Source organism: Equus caballus, chromosome 27 (genome assembly GCF_041296265.1).
Source record: "Equus caballus isolate H_3958 breed thoroughbred chromosome 27, TB-T2T, whole genome shotgun sequence".
Lineage (NCBI taxonomy): Eukaryota > Metazoa > Chordata > Mammalia > Perissodactyla > Equidae > Equus > Equus caballus.
In genome coordinates, this window is record NC_091710.1 from 16,990,690 (window position 1) to 17,016,738 (window position 26,049).

At 37.2% G+C, this 26,049-nt stretch overlaps 1 long non-coding RNA gene across 1 annotated transcript in view; it reads right to left on the reverse strand.

Moving 5' to 3' along the window:
* The window catches only part of LOC138921105 (uncharacterized), a 72,356-nt gene that overhangs the window by 34,860 nt on the left and 11,447 nt on the right, over positions 1 to 26,049 (reverse strand). The window contains exon 2 of the long non-coding RNA XR_011433388.1: positions 7,159 to 7,255. This is a non-coding gene — a long non-coding RNA (uncharacterized lncRNA). The remainder of the gene's footprint in view (positions 1 to 7,158; positions 7,256 to 26,049) is intronic.

Consider the following 26,049-nt stretch of genomic DNA (forward strand, 5'->3'; position numbering starts at 1 on the left):
TAACTTAATTTAGCAAAACTGTAAAATTTTGTTACCAAAAATATTTTGGAAGCTATTTTTTCAAGAAAATATTGCATAAAACATAATTTTTTCACCCCAAAACTCTTACTCTTGTTTCTTTATCTAAATTATTTGCTTCCAGCAATTATGTTTAGATTTTTCTCAAAAAACGCGTGTGACATTAGTGCCCCTAGCCATCATCTTACTTTGATTTAAGTACATACATCATAATGTTCTAAATACATCCATACATAATTACTGTTGAAAAATTTCTCCAAAAACTTTTATCTTTTTAAATTTCTATTTAGTTTACCTGTCTTTCATAATTATATTTAGATTGTCTGCAAATACCTCATGAAACATCAAACAAAATCAGCTATTATTCTAAGTTATTACTTTTGCTGACAATTTTTGTAACAGAGATATCCTGTCTGCATGACATCCAATGTTGATAACTCTGAAAACAAATTTATTTTAATCAAAGAAGCAAACTTAAACAGCCTTGCTTTTACCAAAGATCATTTTATGTTGTGTTAAATAACTGTCTTTTAGATGTTTTTGCATATTAATCAAAGACTGAATTCCATATAGAGGTTTTCAATCTTCTTTTTTTAAAGTTGACACTTAAAGTGGAGTCATCTAAAGAAGAGATTACCCAGAATGGGCATTACAATTCTAAATTATCTCAAAAGTTTACTTGTTTTCATTTGCTTAATTTTACATCAGGAATTTCAGGGGAGTGAAAGTGGGTAAGCTAAGCAATATAGAAGAGAGGAGCAGCAGATTTGGCTTCAGCTGCTGGCATGTTTAATTCTTCAATTATTTTCTTTTAAAGAGGCACTAGAGTATTCCTGATTTTATTTAGAATCCTCAAAAGACTAAAATAGGCTTCCTGTTGGTTATTTAACTTTGTAACTGGCTTTTCCCAATTGCATATGTAAATACGCTAGGTTGAGTAAACTGAAATTGCCCCATTTTGGTCATTTTAAAGTGAGATGCCCTTTAGCATGTTTAATTAGCATTGCCAGAAGGGTGGATTTATATGCTCTTACTATATCAGGCAGGGGAATTGTTCTCCATTCTGATACACAGAAATGGACAGACACACAGATGCAGATACAGAAATACCAGACACCAATGAACCAGTTCCCAGATGTAGGGTAGAAAATCTTACAACTGTTCCAACTCCATATGCTCACCCAGAAGTTCCCCCTGTGAACAGAAAGGACCCCAGATGGAGGGGAAAGGAGTTCAAGGGCATGCTTAAGGTGGCTTACCCTATTGCAGATTGACTCCATCAAGGGACCATAAGCAAAAACAAATAAACAAATCTAGAACCTGTTTCCCTGTGATAAGAAAGTGTGCCTAGGGCCAATGTCGCCAGGACAGATGGAAAGTACTGAGGACTATCCCTAAGGCATATGACCTAGGCAGCTGCTGGACTGCTTCCAAGGAAATTCCAATCATCCCGGGGCGGCAGAGCCATGGGTAAAAGCCTCTTGGCTGGATCACCAGCTTGTTACTGGCCACAAACATTGTTTTTTTTTACCTGCCACACAAGAGGCAACAAATAAAAACTGGAACACCAGGCTTATGGCAAGGAAAGTGTTGTTACTCTGAGTGACATCAGCCAAGAGATGAGAGGGAGTCCTCAAATTCATCTCATTTCCCTGAAGGTGAGAGGAAAGGAGTTTCATAGGTTGCAAAGAATGCAGCTGCTTGTAGGGAGAGGGAGCATGTGGTCTTGCTGGTCAGAGCTTTCCTACCAGCCTGCATTTAGCCTTGTGAGGCTGCTTACAGGAAGGAGGTTGGTGAAATAAGGGAATCCACAGGTGGGTGTCCTTGGTTGTCTGCCTCCATGGAGGATGGTGGATTCTGGTGCCAGGAAGCTGAGGAGTAAGTAGGGAAAGGGGTGAGTGATTTTGGTTTTAACCCCACATGTGCTCAGTGTATTGTAGGGGAACTGGTACCAGGGCCAGTATCAAAAGCATTAAACTTCTAGAAGAAAACATAGGTAGTACACTCTTAAAAATAAGTCTTAACAGAATATTTTCAAGAACCATGTCTGACTAGGCAAGGGAAACAATAGAAAAATAAACAAATGGGATTACATCAAACCAAAAATCTTCTGCACTGCAAAGGAAACCATCAAGAAAATGAAATGACAACCTAACAATTGGGAGAAGATATTTGCAAACCATATATCTGATAAGGGGTTAATACTCAAAATATACAACGAAATCGTATATCTCAACAACAAAAGAATTCACAATCCAATCAAAAAATGGCAAAAGATCTGAATAGACAGTTCTACAAAGAAGATATACAGATGGTGAAAAGGCTCATGAAAAGATGTTCAACACCATTAACTATCAGGGAAATGCAAATCAAAACTATAATGAGATATCACCTCAGGCCTGTCAGAATGGCTATAATTATCAAGACAGGAAACAAGTGTTGGAGAGGATCTGGAGAGAAGGGAACTCTCATATACTACTGGTCAGAGAGCAAACTGGTGCAGCCACTATGGAAAACAGTATAGAGAATCCCCAAAAAATTAAGAATAGATCTACCATATGATCCAGGTATTACACTACTGAATATTTATCCAAAGAACATGAAAACATGAAGGCATAAAGATACATGCACCCCTATGTTCATTGCAGCATTATTCACAATAGCCAAGACTTGGAAGCAACCCAGGCGCCCAAAAAGAGATGAATGGATAAAGATGTGGTATATATACATAGTGGAATACTACTCAGCCATAAGAAATGGTGAAACCTGATCTTTTGTGAGAACATGGATGGACCTCGAGGATATTATGCTAAGTGAAATTAGTCAGAGGGGGAAAGTCAACTACCATATCATCTGATTCATAAGTATAATATAAAAACAATGACAAACAAACACATATAAACAGAGATTGGATTGTTTACTAGAGGGGAATGGAGAAGCGGGAGGGCAAAAGGGGTGATTGGGCACATGTGTGTGGTGATAGATTATAATTAGTCTTTGGGCGGTGAACATCATGCAATCTACAGAGAAAACAAAATACATAACCATGTACACCTCACCTGAAATTTGTATAATGTTAGAAACCAATGTTACCACAATAAAAATAAATAGATCATAAAAATGTTAGGAAATAAATATTCCATTAATGCAAGGTTTCCTCCAAGCCTTTTCTCCTGCCTTTTCAATGGCTCTGCCATGTGAAATGTTTTTCCTCCTCCTCCCTTTGTAAGTGTTATTATTAATACCCAACTGTTTTGAGCACCTACCTTGCTCCAAGCACAGAATAATGCATGATTCACTCTGTTTTACAGATGAAGTAACTGGCTCTCAGAGTTTAGGAAACTTAACCAAAGCTGCACAGCCAGTGAGTGGTGAAGACAGAATGTGGACCATATTTTCTGACTCCAGTCAGTGCCCTCAAGCATCAACATTGCTTCTCAGGTAATTATGATGTGAGTTTGTTACTCACCAATCACTGAGCTAAGTCACATTACAATCATTATCCTGTTGCATCCTCCAAACAATCTGAAGTGGGTTTTTCTTCCTGTACTCTTTTGAAAACAATATGGCAATTGTTTTGTAATTTTATGCCTTACTTCTAAATATTAAGTGATCAAAATACATCTAAAAGTATTAATTCCATAGTCACTGACTAATACATTTTTCAGTGATGAAGATTACAAACTGTGATGCTCTGGCAAATGCACAGATGCTCAATATCACAAACTCAAATCTGAATCAGCCCAAGTCATTTCTTTCAGTTTCCTCTGTTTCTCAAATGAAGCAAAGCATCTCAGAACACAGTAATAATCCTTAAACAATTAGAATTTAGATTCACTGTGTTGCTGGGCACTGTGCCAAGTATGATGGCATTTCAACCTCACGATACTACATGAAGTAGTTATCATTACTGCTCCCATTGTAAAGAAGATAAACTGAGGTCTTGAGGAATTAAATCTCTTGTATAAGATTATATAACTAGTGTGCTGTGGAGATGGCATTTTGATCATACCCTACATTCCACCACTGCAGAAGAGAAGAACAGGTTATGTGGTATTTCAGGAGAGTTACTATTTCAACCTAGAAGAAAAGCTACAATGAAAACCTAACTTATATTACTGGGTATTTTTAAGCAGAGGCTGACTGTCACATCTTAGAAATTTTGCAAGTAGCGTAGTATCTAATTGATATTTGGACTATTAAACTCTGTGGATGCTGAGAGGTAACTCTTGCTTTTCAACAACCCACCTCCACCCTTACTCCCTAAACACATGCAGAACATTCCCTGGAGACTATGGATGTGCCATTGTATTCACATTACTGAACCTCATCCTCTTTCTCCTAGCCCAAGCACTGAGGTCTTTCTTGTAAGAACTCTTGTGGATTATCAGGAGCACTGGTTCAGGAGTCAGGAAATGAGAAGTGGATTTTATTCTGGGTTGTGTCAGTAACTTAGTCTGTTATTTGGATCTATTGCTGGCATCTCTGAGCCTCAGTTTCCTCATTTGTAGTATAAAGATGGCTCACTAGATGAACACAACAGAAAGAACTCTGTTCTATTCACACACACTCAGCTCTTAATTGAATTGTATATGCCTCTGGATAAGATTTCCTTAAATAGATGATTCATTTCATGTTAAAAAAGAATTGAAAGCCACTGCTCTAATGCCCCATCTGTCTGTATGGCTTGGGACTTAGAGTGATTCCCTATCGATATGGTACAGAATTGAATTTTCCTAATATGTAACTCCTGTCACAGAACATCCTTACTTATCCAAATTCATTTCTCTGTTCTCCTCACTTTAGTTACTCCACTGTGATCCTACCCACTGCTGCCAGACTCACACCATTTCTTTCCACACCTGCCTTTCTGTTTGAAGAGAATGTAACTGGATTCACACACAGAAAACCTACCTCTAAGTCACAGCCAGGACACTTTCTGGCTTTGTAATTTCATCCTCCAGAAGCATCAATTTCTGCAGCAGCATAATTAGTAAAAGAGAAACCACAGATACCACGTAGATATTCTGACTGTCTGAGTGGAATGTGCAGAGGGCTTTTTCTCATTTAATCATGTTGAACAGTCATATGATGTAAGTAGTATGATTGTGCGGATTTTCTGAAGCAGCAACTAACACTTAGAGAAGTTGTGTTACTTCCTCACAGCTTCTTGGCAGGTCCATGGCTAACTCCAAAGTTCAGGCTATTAACTACTGTGCTTTACAGCCACACTGCTTTTACCTCCTGCCTCACAGACCTGCTGTGATGGCCAAAGGAGGTAATGCACATGAGAAAGCTGTGAAAGTAATATACACACTTCTTTTTTATTGATCATGTCGTGATTTCTATACATTCTAGGTTTGCCTACTACCTTTGCCCACCACCTCTATCAGTGAGTCCACCGCCAGCCTCCTTCATGCTGTCCTTCCTCCTACACCCAAGGCTCACCTCCACTTTCACCAGGCTGAATATTCACTCTACTTAACCATAAAACACCTTTTCTGTATATCATTATTTCATGGTTGTCCTATTTCCATAGGGAAACGCTCAAGGATTGCTCCTTCTTTCACATTTCTCAGAGTTCCTAACAAATTATTGAGGACACAGTGGGCATCAATACATTCCAAGACATTTCGTCAACTGGAAGGTAACTGTAATGTGTTGTAGGGCACAGGTAATACTGCTGCCAGCTCATCCTCCAGGGTTGAGAGCAGATCCGTTATCAGAGTCTAGTTGCTATTTCTCTGTCAACCAGGCACAATGATGCCATTTACTAGCTGTAGTCTTCAGCTAAGGAGACCTATCTCAGTTCAATTTTCTGATATTTCAGCAATGCTGCAGTGAAAATGTGTGTTAGTGTGTATAAATATGCATATATATTTCTGTAAGAAATTTTTACAAAAGAATTGCATAATCAAAGAGTATGAGTATTTTAAATTGGAATAGGTATTGGTAAATTCTTTCAAAATGCTTATTACTCTGTGAGTATTCAACTAGACAACTTGGTTTATCACTGAAGCACTTCAGAAGAACACCTTCATACAAATATGTTCCCAGTCCTTTCTCTTTTCATAAAACTAAGGACTAGTTAGTGGGAGTGCTACAAAACCCAGTGGAATTTTGCAGGCAGTGACAATAATGTAGCAATTTAAAAAATTAAGTTCTACAATAACTTGTTTGTGTTTTCTCAGGATGTTCCCACATTTATTTTATAGTCAACACACTAAACCACTGCCACTGTCACCATAATTTTCAGTGTTAGTATGGTTTCCTATGGCTAGATCTACTTGCAAGTACATTTAATAATTATGTTTTGACATATACAAAAATATAAAAGTTCAACTCACTGTTAAACTAAACCATCAATCTAAATTATTATTGACTATTAAATTTTTAAGAAAAATAATACTTCAGGTTCTTTTTTTTCCTTAAGCAGACATCAGATGCCAATAATAGGAAAGGAAAGAGAGAAAGAGCTTTGGAGTCTAGGAAAGAGGAGAGAGAAAGAGAGGAATGAAATGGAAATAAAGCAGGGTACACAGAAACATACTCACAGCCAGAGAGAGGGAGAGAGAGAAGTGAAATTGGGAAAAAAAAGCATCAGAGAATCTCCTAGTAACTATTTCCAGATACGTTATCCAGTCTCTTCTTGCTGGCTATGAGCACATTTTGGAAACCTACACATGTTATTTTATTTACCAATTTTCTAAGATAAAGATGCATTCATTTAATTTCAAATATTTGCTCAAAAGGGCACACAAATAGATAAAGCAAAATAACTTGACCTAACTCAGGTTAAAACTCAACTATATGCTCAAATTCATAACTCAAGTTTCCTTATCCACAGAATATATATTGCTCACAGATAAAGAAAATAGGTATGGAGTATGAATTATTGACATTTTTAAGAGAAATAGATATCTATGAACTTATTCAATATAATTAATTAAATTAATAATTGTCATATTTTGGAAAGAATTTCTATTCTGTAATTCTATGCAATAATTAAAATCTACATATCAAGTATTTAACCAAAGAATAAAGATAGTTCTTAGAGCTTAACTTTTACAATTGGTCAAAGACTGAATATTGTATAGATAACATTTCTAAGATCATCTCAAGACAAACTTAAGATCTTACCAAACTCAAGAATCATTCACATGAATTAACTTCAGAGAGTCCAAGAACCAGGAGGAATTATTCCAGCTTGTTTTTTCTAACTGTGGAGGCAAGACACCTGGAATACAAATGAGAGAAAAGTCATCAATTATTATGTCCTGCTCAAATTTGTAGAACTGGGACTCTTATTGCTTTCAAAGAGAGATTTAAAAGAGATGTCTTAAGTATTGAAGATGATCCTAGTGAAGAAATAACCTTTCAAGTTTACAAAGTGATTTATATTGTCTCCAGTTAAGGATGATTGTTAAAAGGTGTCCAAGTACAGTGTTTACCAAATCCCTTAGGTCCCTTTTTGAATCCAAGTTGAATATATTCTTGGGTGAAAGTAGAAAAAATTTTTGTTCAGCTTGATAGAACATACATTACGAATATAATGCCCTGCTTTGTGTGCTGGACCTATAAGATAGACCTTAAGATGTCAGAGTGTCTGTTTAAGCAATTGTGATGGCACAGACTCGCACCATTCTAGTTGCATTCCCTGAGGCTGAATCTCCACTGATGGAGGTATTAGTCCCTAATGCAGTGAATTTCCACCCACTTGCCTGAATAAGAAGATTTTTGCATTGGCAAGAATATCATCAAGCCAAACAAACATGCAGCCGCACAGGCAGAAATCTAGATCACAGTATTAGCCATTTAGTCATTTGTTCCTGCACTCTGATCTGTACCTCACTTAGAGAATGGCTACTCCTGTTATCATTCAGCAGAGCCATATGATTCTTGACATGCACTAATATGCTTTTTCTCCCTATGGAATAATTTCTTTTTAAAGATCAAGAAGTTATTTGATGAGGGGCCGGCCCGGTGGCGCAGCGGTTAAGTTCGCACGTTCCGCTTCTCGGCGGCCCGGAGTTCGCTCGTTCGGATCCCGGGTGCGGACATGGTACTGCTTGGCAACCATGCTGTGGTAGGCGTCCCACGTATAAACTAGAGGAAGACGGGCATGGATGTTAGCTCAGAGCCAGGCTTCCTCAGCAAAAAGAGGAGGACTGGCAGTAGTTAGCTCAGGGCTAATCTTCCTCAAAAAAAAAAAAAGAAAAAAAAAAAGAAGTTATTTGATGACAATTGGTATCCTTGAGCAGTTCTGCAATACTGTGGAAAGCAAGACTTGTTTCCTAGAAGAATTCCTAACCTATCCAGATTCTCCACCCTGAGACAGTCAAGCTGACTATACTACCTCCTGGAGTCCTGTTATTTCCTGTTGTCAATTTTTAACTTTTGTGTCTCATAAATAATTATTGTAGCACCTCCCCCAATGAGGTCCTGGTGTCTTTCAATCAGATTCTCATTCACTATCTTTATATTATTTAAATACTTGCTTGTGCCCTGGAATAAATGGCATCTTTTCAATACTTCTCCAGTACTGACCCTTGACTTGCCCTTCGTTGTATTCCAGCCTCCCACTCAGGACATGAGTATCAGATTGTGAAGAAAGAAGCCACAAATGGTTTATTCTTATTCTAATTTCTGCTACTTCAAATTTTCAGCAACGATTGCAACTTTTATCACTTTTAATAGTTGAAGTAGAAGTTCCAGTATTCTTCAGGAATTAGAACTTCTTGAAGAAAGTGTAATTGCTAGTGCTGTAGTCACCCAGCAGTGGGAATGCCATGCTCCAGCATTAACACCTTCAACAGACTCAAGGGTAGTTGAGAGACACACAGAGATTTTGGGAAAGGGAAGGTATTGTTGGAACTTGACATAAAATATCACATTCAGAGACCCATGTTTCTCTGTCAACTATATAATTTTGCATTTTCATGGGGGAAGTCTATTGCTAAAAGTTACAGTTGAGGAAATGTCATTTTCCAACTTGTTAGTCAAATTGTTTTCTAATGACAAAGTGTAATTTGTCAGATTAACAAAAATTATCTACAGGAACTTATACACCAAATACAGCCATATTCTAGTACACAGAACACTGAATTGGAGTTTAGAGATTCAAATTGGAATACTTTATCTGCTACTTACAGCTGTGGAACTCTTGAGTATAAGGAAGTCACTAATCTTCTCTTAGTCTTATTTGCTCATCTGTTGCCAAGAGATGGAAGAAGATTGCCGCTGCAGTATCACCTTCCAAGTACCTCAGGAATGCAAATAATGGAGGATCCTAATATACATCTAAAGTTCAAGATGTAGAGAGTGTGGTAAACATGGCTTTTAGCATTCCAGCACCTTCCAAAGTGAAGGTAGGTGGAATGGAGGTCAAAGAAGCCAACTTGTATTAAGTTTAAAATATGAACTATAGCTGCTCACAAGAAAGAATCAAATATTTCATAGAAGGAGATTTTTAAAGGCTTTATTAAGGTAGTAAAGGTAAAAAAGGAACAGAATATAAATTCTGTGGAAACTGGGATAGTTTCTCTCCTTAGTTCCTAGCACTGAATTATAAGCCATTTTGCTAAAGATGTGGTAATAAAGTGAGCATTTTATCTGATGGCCAATTTTCCAAATATACTAAGAAACCAATATTTAAAAATACATAAAAATATTCATAAGGTTTATAGTAATTTATACACAATATGGTATTTTGAAAAAATTTCAAAGAGTTCTGCAAGTGCTTTGGTGACTCAAAGACTAGTGCAGATTGTTTAATTTTAGTTTAATTTATTTTCACAATATATTAACAAAAATCTGGGTCTAACAAGGTTTTTCATACTTTGGTTCTACACATGTTATAAGTTTATTTATTCTTTCCACAAATAATTATTGAATAACTATTATATGCCAGGCATATTTTAAGTGTTTGAGATAAATCAGTGAACAGAATACAGAAAGATCCTTGACCTCCAGAGCTTAGTCTCTAGAGAGGGAGAGAGAAAATAATAAACTAACGCAGAGTAGATTGCATATTTCGTTAGTAGTTTACATGTACTGTGGAAAAATAAAACACAGAGGAAAATAATAAGGATGATCAGGGCCAGGGGAAGTTCTGTACTTTTAAATAGATGGTCAGGGTAGTCTTCATGAAGGGCATCACATTTGCATAAATATTTGAAGAAGGTGAGGGAGTCAGCCATGTGAATATCTGCTCGAACAAGTGTGTCTGGTGGGTTTGAGGAACAGTAAGCTGGCCAGTGAAGTGGAAAGTTAGAGAGTAGGAATAGACGAGGTCAGAGACAGGGTGGTGGGTCAAGATGACATACAGCTTTGTAGATTACATTAATATTCATTTTTATGATAGTGAAATTCTTTTCTGATTGTTTCAAGATTTCTCTGTAAAGTAGAAAGTAAAGTCATTGTGGAGACTGAGGAAAAAGACGAAGGTATGGGGATTTTAAAGAGAGAGAGCAGAAGAGATAGCCCTTTAGGCTGTATAGTCCATTATCATTAAAATTCTAATAGCCGTTTAGTCACTTTAGGACAGTGAGAGAATACATGGACTGTGCACGCCAAGAGTGCTGGTCTAGCAGCACCAAGGGCTCACTTGAGATCCAGTTCGTGTATTTAACATGAAACCAGCTAGTGTGGTCGCTAAATACAATGCAGAGGATGAGGTACAACCTAGTTAAAAATTCACATAATCCTTTACCATTTTCTGAAGACAGGAAAATCTACAACATCCTCTAGTACCAGATTAAATTGAAGGAGCGACGACGTGAGTGCCACCTCGGAAGATCGCATAAGGGCCAAATTAATCAAAGTGTTGTAGAGTTACAGAAATGGCCATTAAGAAGGCTGCCTAATCTGAGTAAAGGTTGTGAGGCTTGTTCCTCTATCTGCTTAGGAAATCACCTGGGGAATTTGTCTTTATCTGAGCATTTATCATAGCATTGGCTGAGCTTATTTGTCCACAGCCGTGACCAATTTTCCACTTTTAAAAACATGTATTGTTAGCTCTCTTCAGTAATAAGCTTTTCCTATTCCCTCCAGATTGAGTCTTTGTACTTTTAGTGCTCTCTGAAAGGTCTGAAGAGTGTTGTGCTTCAGCTAAAAGTTCTGTAAAATGTGTATTTGGCACACTCTGCAAACAAATCTCAAAACATCTCAAATCTGGCAGCCAGCCATCCAGGTGTGAAAGCTGCTAATGGTGCCCCAGGAGCCATCCCCAGAGTACCATTTATTCCTGATTTTATCCCAAAGATTTGCTGCCAACATTTCCTATAATTAACAGGATTCTTCCACCTTATTGTGCCTATGAATGTAAATGTGGTTCAAATCCATTTTCATGGGACGGATTGTTAACATCACTTTCTTACAGAGTTTCATTTTCTGCGCAGAGCATGTTACAATCCTAGGACCCCAGGGCTGGCTCACTTTGCCTCTGCTCTTTGGATGACCATGTCCAGTCTAGAGGGCAGGACAGTTACCTAAGTTGACAGACATCTGACAAAGCAGAATTATTACATCATAGATCTAGTCCTTAAAATCTACTGGGTCTTTCCCTAAGAGGAGGACATGTTTTGATACATTTTCACATTTTTTATAGTCCACAAGGTTTTAATAATTACAATACACTCATCTTTTAGCTTGGTTCTGCCTGTTTTATAGAGGCAGCATGCACAACTTTCAGGGGATTTAAGAGTTGTAGCTATCTCAAGTGGATATTTAAATTTGGGTTTTGACTATTTGGTACACAGAAGAGAAAGCATTAAGATGGAAATTCTCTTGTGACAAAACTCTCATTTTACAATAAGCAAAAATGAGCTGATGTTGATTTTTGCTGACATAGAAATCATATTATTTGTACTTGAAAATACATTTACCTCTTCTGATGGCCTTCCTTCCTTTCACTGGATCCAAACTTCCATTTGGTATTACGTGTCTCTCACTGATGAGTTTCCTTAAGCTTCGTTATTGTGAAGTCTAGTGTTGAGGAAATCCTTGAGTTTGTATATCTGAAAGTCTTTACTTCATCTTAGTTTTTGAAAGATGTTTTTGATGCATTGAATTCTAGATGGGAAATCTTTGTTTGAGTACTTTAAAGATGTTGCTCCAGTGTACTATGGTTTACATTGTTTCTGGTGAGAATTTTTATCATTTCTCTGTACATAAAGTGTCTTTTCTCATTGGCTGCTTTTAAAGTTTTCTCTTTATCACTGCTTTTGACCAATTTATTAGGATGCAGTTTTAGTGTATTTTTCTTCCCTGATTTTTGTGCTGTGGTTTGTTGGATTATTGGATCCATGGGTTTATAGTTTTCATTAAATTTGGAAAAAATTTGTCCATTAGTTTTGTAAATATTTTTTCCTGTGTTTTCTGTTAATCGATTCTTTGAGGATTCCAGTTACTCATGTTAGGCTATCTAAAGTTTTTCCATAGCCCACTGGTAGTCTTTGTATTTGTTTTTCAGTCCCTTTGTTCTTTGTTTCTCATTTTAGATAGTTTCTATTGCTGTTTCTTAGAGTTACTAACCTTTTCTGCTGCAGTGTCCAATCTTCTGCAGTGTCCAATTTTCTGTTAATCTGCCATTAATTTTCTGTTAATCTGCCATAACTGAAACCTTTTGCATTTCAGTTATTGTATTTTCATCACTAGAATTTCAACTGAATCTTATTTGTATGTCCCATGTCTCTACTTACCAATCTTGTCTCCACTTTCTTGAAAATACTTAATATAATTATAGCAATTGTTTTCATATACCAACTTACTAATTTTACAGTCACTGTAATTTTTTGGTTTGTTTACATTGGTTATTTTTCTCCCATATGGTAGATTATTTATCCCTTTATCTTTGCATACTTGTTAATTTCTTTTTATTAAGATTATGATAGTTAACAACCTTGTGAAATTACAGTTGTACATTATTGTTAGTCATGTTGTAGGTACACCACTTCACCCTTTGTGCCCTCCCCCCAACCCCCCTTTCCCCTGGTAACCACCAATCAGTTCTCTTTGTCTATATGTTAACTTCCACCTATGAGTGGAGTCATACAGGGGTTGTCTTTCTCTATCTGGTTTATTTCACTCAACATAATACCCTCAAGGTCCATCCATGTTGTTGTGAATGGGGCAATTTTGTCCTTTATATGCCTAAGTAGTATTCCATTTATATATATATACCATGTCTTCTTTATCCAATCATCAGTTACTGGGCACTTAGGTTGGTTCCATGTCTTGGCTATTGTGAATAATGCTGCAATGAACATAGGGGTGCATGGGACTTTTGGAATTGCTGATTTCAGGTTCTTAGGATACCCAGTAGTGGGATGACTGGGTCACAAGGTATTTCTATTTTTAACTTTTTGAGGAATCTCCATACTGTTTTCCATAGTGGCTGCACCAGTTTGCCTTCCCACCAACAGTGTATGAGGGTTCCTCTTTCTCCACAGCCTGTCCAACATTTGTCACTCTTGGTGTTGGATATTTTTGCCATTCTAACAGGTGTAAGGTGATATCTTAGTGTAGTTTTGATTTGCATTTCACTGGTGATTAGTAATGTTGAGCAACTTTTCATGTGTCTATTGGCCATCCCTATTTCTTCTTTGGAGAAATGTCTGTTCATTTCTCTTGCCCATTTTTAGATCGGGTTTTTTGATTTTTTGTTGTTGAGCTGTGTGTGTTCTTTATGTGTTATGGAGATTAACCCTTTGTTAGATAAATAACCTGTAAATATTTTTTCCCAATTAGTGGACTGGTTTTTTGTTTCAATCTTGTTTTCCCTGCCTTGAAGAAGCTCTTTAGTCTGATGAAGTCCAATTTGTTTTTTCTTTCTATTGTTTTCCTTGGCTGAGGGGTTATGGTGTCCAAAAACATTCTTTTGAAACTGATGTCAAAGAGTGTACTGCCTATATTCTCTCCTAGGAGACTTATTGTTTCAGGCCTAATCTTTAGGTGTTTGATCCATTTTGAGCTTATTTTGGTGAATGGTGAAAAAGAATGGTCAATTTTCATTCTTTCACACGTGGCTGTCCAGTTTTACCAGCAGCATTTGTTAAGGAGACTTTCTTTTCTCCATTGTATGCCCTAAGCTCTTTTGTCAAAGATTAGCTGTCCATAGATGTGTGGTTGTATTTCTGGGCTTTCAATTCTGTTCCATTGATGTGTGCATCTGTTTTTGTACCAGTACCATGCTGTTTTGATTACTGTAGCTTTGTAGTATGTTTTGAAATCAGGGATTGTGATGCCCCCAGCTTTGTTCTTCTTTCTCAGGATTGCTTTAGCAATTCGGGGTCTTTTGTTGTCCCATATGAATTTTAGGATTCTTTGTTCAATTTCTGTAAAGAATGTCATTGGGATTCTGATTTGGATAGCGGTGAATCTGTAGATTGCTTTAGGTAGTATGGACAATTTAACTATGTTTATTCTTCCAGTCCGTGTGCATGGAATGTCTTTCCATCTCTTTATGTCATCATCGATTTCTTTTAAGAAAGTCTTGTTGTTTTCATTGTATAGATCTTTCACTTCCTTGGTTAAATTTATCCCAAAGAATTTTATTCTTCTTGTTGCAATTGTGAATGGGATTGCATTCTTGAGTTCTTTTTCTGTTACTTCATTGCTAGCATATAGAAATGCTACTGATTTATGAAGTTTGATTTTATACCCTGCAACTTTTCTGTAGCTGTAGATTGTTTCTAACAGTTTTCCTATGGATTCTTTGGTGTTTTCCATATATAAGATCATGTCTTATGCACAGAACGAGAATTTTAATTCTTCCTTGCCTATTTGGATTCCTTCCATTCCTTTTTACTGCCTAATTGCTCTGGCCAACACCTCCAGTACTATGTTGAATACAAGTGGTGAAAGTGGGCAGCCTTGTCTTGTTCCTGTTCTCAGAGGGATGTGTTTCAGTTTTTTTCTGTTGGGTATGATATTGGCTGTGGGTTTGTCATATATGGCCTTTATTATGTTGAGGTACTTTCCTTCTATACCTATTTTATTGAGGGTTATTATCATAAATGCATGTTGGATCTTGTCGAATGCTTTCTCTGCATCTATTGAGATGATCATATGGTTGTTGTTTCTCATTTTGTTAATGTAGTGAATGATGTTGAGTGACTTGCGGATGTTGAACCATCCCTGTGTCCCTGGTATAAATCCCACTTGATCATGGTGTATAATCTTTTCGATGTATTGCTGTATTCGGTTTGTCAAAATTTTGTTGAGGATTTTTGCATCTACGTTCATCAGTGATATTGGCCTATAGTTTTCCTTCTTTGTGTTGTCCATGTCAGGTTTGAGGATCAGGGTGATATTGGCTTCATCGAATGTCTTAGGGAGTGCTCCATCTTCCTCTATTTTCTGGAAAAGTTTGAGAAGTGTAGGTATTAAATCTTCTTTGAATATTTGGTAGAATTCTCCAGAGAAGCTGTCTGGTCCCGGACTCTTACGTTTGGGGAGGTTTTTTATTACTGTTTCTATTTCTTCACTTGTGATTGGTCTATTCAGATACTCTATTTCTTCCTGATTAAGTTTGGGTAGGTTCTAAGAGCCTAGGAATTTATCCATTTCTTCTAGGTTGTCCAATTTGTTGGCATATACTTTTTCATAGTATTTTCTTATGATTCTTTGTATTTCTTTGGTATCTGTTGTGATTTCTACTCTCTCATTTCTAATTTTATTTATTTGAAATTTCTGTCTTTTTTTCTTAATGAGTCTGGCTAAGGGTTTATTGATTTTGTTAATTTTTTATAAAAACAAACTCTTTGTTTCATTGATCCTTTCTACTGTCTTTTTTGTTTCAATATTGCTTATTTCTGCTCTAATATTTATTATTTCCCTCTTTCTACTGACTTTGGGCTTTGTTTGTTCTTCTTTTTCTAATTCCGTTCGTTATCATTGAGGTTATTTATGTAAGATTTTTCTTGCTTATTGAAGTGAGCCTGTATTGCAATGAATTTCCCTCTTAGGACTGCTTTGGCTGCATCCCAAATAAGTTGGTATGGTGTGTGTTCATTTTCATTTGTCTCCAGATAATATCTGATTTCCTTTTTAATTTCTTCAATAATCCATTGTTTGTTCAGCAGCATGTTGTTTTGTCTCCACAATTTTGCCCCTTTCCCAGTTTTCTTCTTGTAGTTGATTTCTAGTTTCATAGCATTATGATCCAAAAAGATGCTCAATATTATTTCAACCCTCTTGAATTTACTGATGCTTGCTTTGTTTCCCAAGATATGGTCTATCCTTGAGAATGTTTCATGTGCACTTGAGAAGAATGTGTAACCTGCTGTTTTTGGATGAAGTGTTCTATATATATCTATTAAGTCCATCTTGTCTAATTTTAAATTTAATTCTACAATTTCCTTGTTGATTTTCTGTCTGGATGATCTATCCATTGGTGTTAATGGGGTGTTGATGTCCCCTACTATTATTGTATTGTTTTTGTTGTGTCCTTTTAGTTTTGTCAATAGTTGCTTTTCATATTTTGGTGCTCCTGTGTTGGGTGCGTATATATTTATGTGTTATGTCATCTTGGTGGAGTGTCCCTTTTATCATTATATGCTGCCCCTCTTTGTCTTTCTTTATATGTTTTGCTTAGAAGTCTACTTTGTCTGATATAAGAATGGCAACACCTGCTTTTTTTGTTCATTATTATCTTAGAGTATTGTCTTCTATCCCTTCACTCTGAGTCTGTGTTTGTATTTGCGGCTGAGGTGTGTTTCCTGGAGTCAGCATATTGTTGGATCTCATTCTTTGATCCATCCTCCCACGCTGTGTCTTTTGCTGGGAGAGTTCAATACATTTATGTTTAGAGTGATTATGGAAACGTGGGGGCCAACGCTGCCAATTTATCTCTTGTTTTCCAGTTCTTTTGCATTTCTTTTGTTTCTCGTCACATGATTTTTGGATATCTAATTCAGGTAGGTAAATTTCTGTATTGGCTTTCTTCTTATTTGTAATTTGTGTCTTTATTCTTGTTATTTGTTTAGGGGTTACCAGGTGGTTTATATAACATGTCTCATAGAGGAGATAGTCCTTTTTCTGATAGCCTCTTATTTCCTTAAATTAAAACATTTCATCCCTTCTCTCTTCCCCTTCTAAGCTTTTATTGTCAGATTTTTTTTTTCCTCTTCCTTCTTGTGTTGTGAGTTTGTGGTTAAAATGACAAGGTTATATTTTTTCTTTGTGTTTCCCTTCCTTTTATCTTTAATGTTTTATTTAACTTTTGCTAACCTGTTCTGATGGAGAGCTGCTACTTTCTGTTATTGTCCTTCTACTTATCTCCTTTGTTCTGGATTTTGTAACCCCTTTCCTTTTTTTGATTTTTCAGGTATGAGGTTCTTCCTGAGCTTTTCTTGAAGAGGAGGTTTTGTGGCATTGAACTCCCTTAACTTTTCTTTATCTGGGAAAGTTTTTATTTCTCCATTGTATTTGAAGGATATTTTCACTGGGTAGAGTATTCTTGGCTGCAGTTTTTGTCCTTCAGAGTTTGGAATATTTCACTCCATTCTCTTCTAGCCTGTAAGATATCTCCTGAGAAATCTACTGATGGCCTTATGGGTGTTCCTTTCTAGGTGATTTTCTTCTGCCTGGCTTCCTTTAGTATTTTCTCTTTGTTGTTTACTTTTGCTAGCTTGACTACTATATGCCTTGAGGTTGGTCTTCTTACATTGATAAATTTTGGAGGTCTATTGGCTTCTGTCACATGAAGTTCCATATCTCTCCCCAAGTTTGGAAAGTTCTCAGCCATTATTCATTTTATCAAGCCTTCTGCCCCCTTCTCCTTCTCTTCTTCCTCTGGTAACCTATAATCCTTATGTTGCATCTCCTAATTGAGTCGGATAATTCTCGGAGAGTTTCTTCATTTCTTTTTAGTCTTAGTTCTCTCTCCTCCTTTGAATGCAGCGTTTCTATATTCTTATCCTCCAAATTGCTAATTCTGTCCTATATATTATCGACCCTACTATTCAGAGAGTCCAGATTTTTCTTAATCTCTTCCATTGTGTTCTTCATCTCCAGTATTTCTAATAGCTTCTTCTTTATAGTATCAAGCTCTTTTGTGACACAGCTCCTAAACTCATTGAGTTCTCTATCTGAATTCTCTTTTAACTCATTGAGGTTTTAAATAATGACTGTTTTGATTTCATCATCATTTAGGTTATAGATTTCATTGTCTTTGGGATTATTTTCTGGGTACTTGTCATTTTCCTTATGTTCAGGAGATTTAATATATTTTTCATACTGCTTGATGTGGATTTGTGCCTCCACATGGGGATAGAGTTTAGTTACTCTTTCCACTTGTTTCAACTGGTGTGGGTGGGGAGCATCTGTTTAGACTGCACCAACCAGGAACCCTGTCAGCTGTTACTGACTGGACCTGGGCCCCTCCTTGTAGTCACAGTGGTCCTGTGGGGTCCCTCCTCATTTGTTGGGGAAATCACAAGGGGACCTCATGCTGCTGGTGCCTACTGTTGCAGACCACCTAGACACACTCCCTCCTTTGGGTCTGCAGCAGTGTTAAGGCTTTCCCAGCGTCTGTGAGCAAGGTCACCTATAATTGCAGCTCTGTCACTGTCAGAGCCTACAAGATCTCACCTGTCCACTATATGTCCCAGCAGAGCTATAGGTATCTTCTGCAGTCTGTGGTTAGCTCACCTAGCAGTGCTACTTTTGCCCCAGGGCCTTGCAGCCTTGTGATTGCCAGTCAGGGCCTCTCCACTAATGCTGTGCAGAGGCTTTTGCTGAGGCTGCTGTGGGAAACTGGATTTCCCTGCTGGGCCACTGAGCTGGGCCAGTGGAGCTCCACCTAGCACCAGACCACTCCCATGGAATCTCTGAGTGCCCCTTGCCCCATATGGGACACAGACAAGTCCATGAGTCCAGTGGTGGCTGGCAGGCTGCTGCCCTGCCTGGGATCCTGCTCTTTGGGAGCCTCCCACGGCTCTGATGATGGATGCTGCCAGTGCAGGACCCTGGATATTCCCCCTGGGATGTGGAGCTGGGCCGTTGGAGCTCCACCCAGCTGCTGACCATGCCCATGATATCTCTGGGTGCCTCTTGCACCATCTGAGGCACAGCCAGAGTCCTGAGTCTGGTGGCGACTGGTGGGCTGCTGCCTTGCTGTGAATTCTGCTCTTTGTGAGCTTCCTGGCATTCTGAATGCTGGGCGCAGCCTCTCTGCTAATGGCGAGCAGAGGCTTTCCCTGCTGGCAGTGTGGGACCCTGGAGTTTACCCTGGGCCACAGAACGAGGCCCTGGAGCTCCACCCAGACCCCAAGCACCCCCACAGGATCTCTGGATGCCTCTTGCACTGTCTGGGGCACAGCTGGAGTCTGTGAGCCTGGCGGTGGCTGGTGGGCTGCTGCCTTGTCAGGAATTCTGCTCTTTGGGAGCTTCCCAGTGTTCTGATTTCTGGGTGGGGCCTCTCTGCTAATGGCAAACAAATGCTTTCCGTGTTGGTGGTGCAGGACCCTGGAGTTCCCCTCTTGCCTTAGGTGTAATTGCAGGGGGCTTAGGTACGTCTGTAGTCACCTTTTTCCACCATAGCTCCACCGGTGCATGCATATGCCCACTCTTGGTGTGTGATGATGCTATGGGGGAGTCCACTGGAAGAGAGCCTCTTGCAGGTACTAGGCTATTTGTGGGTTTGGGGGTCAGAGAGTGTTCACCTATCTCCACCTCCTCCCAGGGGGAAGACTGTCCACTTTCCAATGTATAGCAGCAAGGGTCTCTCAGGCATCTTGAGATGCTATTTGGATATCCTTTGTTAGCTGATTAATGTCCAATTAGTTGTAGATTTGAAGGGGGAGAGGCAAATAAGACTACTCACTTTGCCATCTTGGTCCTGCTCTCCATACTTGGTAATTTTTGATTGGATGATAAACATTATGGATTTTACCTTTGTTCCTGGATATTTTGCATTCATATAATTATACTTGAACTTTGTTAAGTGAGACTAGAGCAATATTTAGTTTATGGTAAGTTCATGGTTAACTTTACTTCACTACTGAGGTAATGCATTTCTGAATAATCTAGTTGGTGTCCTGTGAATTATGAGATTTTTTATTCCAATGAGTGAGAGACCCAAACCATTCCAGGTCCTATGTGAGTCACAGCCTTGTTTCCTCTAATATCACTAATCCTACTTGATATATTAAAGATACTCAACATTTTAAAAATCTCAACTTCTCCACAAGTTGAGTTATACATTAAGGAATTCCCAAGTAAAATTACTAATAATACACTTTTTAATTAGAAAAGTTTGTTCACATTGAAAAATAAATATACAAAACATGGGAAGGTAAATTTTTACCAAAAAAAGGGGGAAAAGTGTTCCCAGATATTAAAATATAACACTCAGCTACAATAATTACAAAATTGTGATATTAGCCGTAGAATAGACGTATCAGTGAAACTGAACACAAACCTCGAAGTAGAACATAATGTGTATGACATTTTGGAATAAAGTTAAGGTGGTGTGTCAAGTTACTGGAAAAAATAAATCATTCAAAAACTTGGTGTGGAACTGTACAGCTATCTGGAAAAAATATTCATTATATTATGGTAAATATATATAGACAAAAATTGAAATCGAAAATATCTGTCAATGTAATTCAGGAAGCTATGGAAAAATTGTTTCACAACTTTGTCTTTTCTAATAATGATGTAAGCACAGTTTGAATTGAGAGAGGGTTTTATAACAAAATTCAGCAGATGGAAAAATTAAGGACTGAGGATAAATGAGAGGGAAAAAAAGAAAGTAAAAGTGGTGATTTTCTTGAAATTATAGCAAGGAGGAGGACCTGTGCTTTATAATTTGGGACTCTCTTCTGGTCATATGAGTATTCGAGGAAAGACATGAATGATTGAGAAAGTCCAGCATCGTGTTCTCAGAAGATCTCAGATTCCTGTGATCCAGTATGTTTATGTTTGAAAATTTAACTGTTCAGTGATTCCTTTTATGTCCAAGGGTTATCAAAACCCTAGGACATTTGCCCCATCTAGGATGGAGCAGGGTTGTGATTGGGGAAGCAGGCCTGTGTGGCAGCTGCTGCTCTGGGATGGGGCTCCAATAAGTTTATTGCATTCAGGAGGCAGAGAAAGATTTCAGTTGGGAAGTTCTGAGAATCTGAGCCTCTATGTATGTTTTACATGTTGACATTCTATAATCAAGTAGAGGTATATATATTTATTTTTGCAAGAGTACAGTGCTCCAATATTAACAATGGTCATAACAGCTGTAGTATTAAATAGCTCAAAGACAATTAAGAGATTTCAAATAATTAAATAGGAAAATAGATTGACAGTTAATGAAATATTAAGAGAATATGTTGGCTACATACAAGTTTGGGAAGAATGCTATAGCCTGTTCTAGCTAAGAAATATTTCAAAATATTTTTAAAAAATTAAATCAAGGAGATTAATAATAGCTAGAACATGTCAAAATTCTAATCTTCATATAAAAGGTCGAATTTTAGCATTTATAACACTAGCAAAAATTACTTTTAAGGACTCTATTTTATTCTAAAGTATTTAATTCATTTAGGTCAGGGATCTTTCAAGAAAAAGCACTCTGGAAATTCTTCACAATAGATAATGATAAATTAAAAAAAAAAAGAAATAGAGTGTCCACTGTGCCATCTCAAAATGTCAGCAAGAGGAAAATTCCCAAAATGTACAACATATTTACAACAAAAAAAATCAGACATAATAAATAATACAAAGAGTAAAAATAAAAAGATGTTAGAAAAAATGTTAGCTCAGGTCATTTGCCAAGCTTACACCCAGGCAGCTGGTTCATTTTGACAACTTGGATGGGAGCAGAAATGGCCATTTGAGGTTTGAATGTAATTTTTTTTTTCCATTCAAAGAACCTATGTGCCCTGAGGTTAGAATTTGTTAACACCAATACCAAAGATGACCAAAAGCAAACAAATGATGAGTATAAATTCCACCAAAGTGCACTCCGATCTGAGAGCACATTTCATTATGGATTCTTAGGAGCTAATGTGGGGAGTTCTGATGCCATGTTCTCACCGGCTTAGGTCCCCACACTATGTGCCCCCACAGAGATGATACCAGATATCACCATGATGAGTTAATTTTACTAAAGACCACTGATATCACAGAGACCTCCCTACATACTCAGGTGTGCTAGCATCCTTCTATGATGCCACACAGCAAGGAGAGAAATCTTGGCAATTGATAGTTCTCAGTCTTATTCCAGTAGCTTAGAGCCATAGGATAGTTTCTGTTGTAGTATGCCCTTCTGAGGTGCACACTCAAGAGATCATTTTGGAAATCTTTGTGGGTACCATAAATGGTACCTACAGCATGCACCATGCCCATGGAGTTTCAAGAAGAGTTTATTTTCCTTCCCTCCAAAGACTGTGCATTTTTAACTTGACTCAGTGTCCTGTTTGTTAACTTTTATTTCTCCTCTTCCTCTTTTTTCTGCCCTATCCTGGAAAATTTCTTCAACATCTCAATGGAGGAATTTCCAAGACCCTTTCCAATAGTCATCATTCTCTACAAATGTCTAAACCAAATAAAAAGTAAAAATATTTTCAAAAGATAAATTTCATATTTTAATCAATTTAAATACTACAGAATTAAATATCACAATTTAAATATTTCAGAACTGTTCGAGCCTTATCAGATAATTTTATTAATTTGAAGCAAGAAGAAAAAAATAGGATTCCATTCTTTATCAGTGAGATGTTAGATTAAGAAAAATGAAGAAAAAATTTGTGCAATTTTATTTTTCTTTGTGATCCTATTTCCTTGTTGCTGAAGTGATTTACTGTTTGTTGCAGTTATGGTTGTCATGTCTATGTTCACATTTTGGAAAAGTGTACATTATAATTATTAATATTGTAAGAATGTCACTCTGCTTAATGTTTCATATCCGAAAGAAAATCAAAATGAAAAATAAAACAAATAAGGAGATATTGTCTCCAAGCCATATATAGAATGTTCACCAACATTTGAGAGTAAATATTCACATATTGACAATGAATCTGCATATGAGGACTAGTTTGTAATAGTACCATCCTGCAGGTTGGACATGGTGGTAACCCATCAGTCGTATCTCTAAAGGGCAGAGATGTCAGCAATGACACTGATGTAGTCAGTTAGCTGTTCAGTGTTTCAAATTCTGAAGTCTAAGCTGATGGATGATTTGGGCTGAATACCAAGGCTGAAGCTGAACTTCAGAGCATCCTTATTTACAAGTCTTCTGCAAGATACGCAAATTTGAGAAACGATCTACACAGTAAAAAAGGTACACTTAGGTACCATGTATGTAAACAATGGAAATTTAGTTCTAAGAGACACACAAGTCTTGAATGTGAAAGTGCTGCTGTGCCCATGTTCTGAATGATGAGAAGACGGAGAAGAATGATCTCAGGAAGAGATTCCGTGTAAAGACAGAGAGTTGTCATGAACTTGTGGATTGGAGATAAAGGAAAGAGGCCTGTCACAATTCTTGACTGGGCAGGGCACTGGAGACAGAGACACCTTTCAAGGTGGCTGTTGTAATATCTTCAGAGGATCTTTTATTATGTTGTGGACATTGGGACCTGCTAGTAAGAGCCATTTTCAGTAGCTCAGTAGTAGGATTCAGCTCTGAAGCCTCTTGAGAAGAAACTGTTGCTAAAAGAAGTTATCACTGGGGAGTTGATAAATGACAGTGCCTATTAGTGTGGAAGTGATTTTGGCACCAAGCACTCTGAGTAATTAAAGCATTGCATCAGCCCTGGAGACCAAGAGTCCACGGCGGCAGGAGATATTGACCACAATTGGCATGTACCTCAAGGAATGCACGTTGTCCTTCCCTCCTTCATGAGAGAAAGGCAAGTACTGTGATTCCAAGGAATCTCCATAAGTAAGGCTAATCTGAAGACTGCTTCCTTGTCATTGCCTCAATATAGCTTATGAGCTCCAAAAATTACACTTTGGAGAAAACTTGGCCTATGTCTATAAAAGTCTATACACTAGCTAATAAATCATATTGGATTTTTTTATTAACCACTTTTTATTTTTCGGAGCAGTTTTCAGTTCGCAGCCAAATTGAGAGGAAGATACAGAGATTTCCCATATACCCCCGCCCTAACACTTGCATAACCTCCCCTATTATCAACATCCCTGACCAGTGTGATACATTTGTTACAACTGATGAACTTACATTGACACACCATAAGCACCCAAACTCCCTAGTTTACTTTAGGGCTCTCTCTTGGAGTACGTTCTATGTGTTTGAACAAATGTATAATGCCAGGTATCCATCCTTATAGCATCATGCAGAGTTTCACTGCCCTAAAAATCTTCTGTGCCTCACGCATTCATCTTCCCCCCACCTCTTCATATTGGGCTTTTAAATTATGAAATAAGATGAAGATAAATCTATCTTTAATTAGGCCGTCTTCTTACATTCTTTGCTTTTAAGAGATTTCTTATGGGCTAAATTATCTGCAGACAGAGTCTGCCATTAGAAGGAACTGGGTCCACTTGGGACACAAGGTTCTGAAAGTTCATCTATTTTTGGAGCTCTTTAACAAATCAATAAGAGAACAAACATGACACATGTCATTATCATTTTTCAAACAGAAGATCTTATTCTACTTGGCTAGATTTTTGAGCCCAGGCTATATTCTAGGGAACAAAGAATTTTATAATGTCACGCAATACTCTTAACTCCTTCAGTGCCATGCCACTCTTGACCTCTGCAAGTTATCTTCAATTAATGTAGCTATGTAGGAGTACATGGAAATCTTTTTATAAATATGTGTCTCATTAATATAAGCATAATCATAAACCTCATGTCTAACTTCCTAGATCACACATGTCAATGATAATTGATAAATAAAGGGACATCTTCCTGCCTCAAAGAAACTCTCTTCCTTTCACAGGACGTGAGTCTATTTTAGCGTACAAAATTTTTATTCCTAGTGTGACACAGGTAAAGTGGCTGAGAATTGACATCTTTAATTTTTGTTAAAAAAAATATAAACCCAGGTTGTTTTGTGTATTATGAATTTATTCATGTTCTTAATTAAAACAGTAACAACAGTACAGAACATTCATCTACTTAATCCTTCACTCATCATGTATAGTTTTTTGATCTGTTTGTAAATATTCCAGTCCTCTCCTTTTTTGGTTTAGACTGCAATTCCTGGACTCCTTGTGGAAATATATTACATTATCTTGTAAAGTTGAATATTGCCACATCCTGCAACATATTAATTACATTTCTAGAGGACATGTTTAAAAATGTTCGTAATTACTATTCATAGTAATGAAATACTAATTGAGAGGATAATGGATGAAAAAATTTTGAAATTATCACACAATAGAGTACGTATAGAAATGAAAATGAATCTACAACTATATTCAACAACTGATATAAAAGTTAGTAGCCTTAATGTGGATGAAAAAATAAAACAACTTTTAGAAGTCTGCAGATAGTATGCTAAGTTGAGAACCAGGAAAAAACTAAAAAGCTACGTACGTGATAAAGATATTCTGCTTTTAGGAAGCAAGATAATTGTACAATTAAAAAATCAGGATATTGGCTATCTTTAGGGTGGGGCAGGGGGCAGGATATGGAAAAGGTTAAAAATTGATTTAATTATTGGTAATGGTAGGTAGATACCGTCTTGGGATAGTAGTAAGCTTACAGATATTCATTATATTACTTAAATAAATGTAAAAGGCAGTAATATAAAATGAATCAAATAAAAGACAGTAAAAAAGTTTGGAAATGGGTGAATTCTACAGCTGGAATTCTATTATAAGAATCGCTTTCTTCTGCTTGTATGTTGCCTCTGTTTCATTTTGTGTTGGTTCCATTTTCAATCAGGCTTTCTCCACTCATGGTAAGATTATGAGGAGTTCCACATCTGTACTCTCAGAAACTCTATTAGGGAAAAAAAAGACTTTTCTCAATAGTTCAACAAAAGTACTGAGATTGCATCTTATTTGCTAATAGATGCATGACCCAATCATTACAACCTGGGGAAATGCTTTCTGATT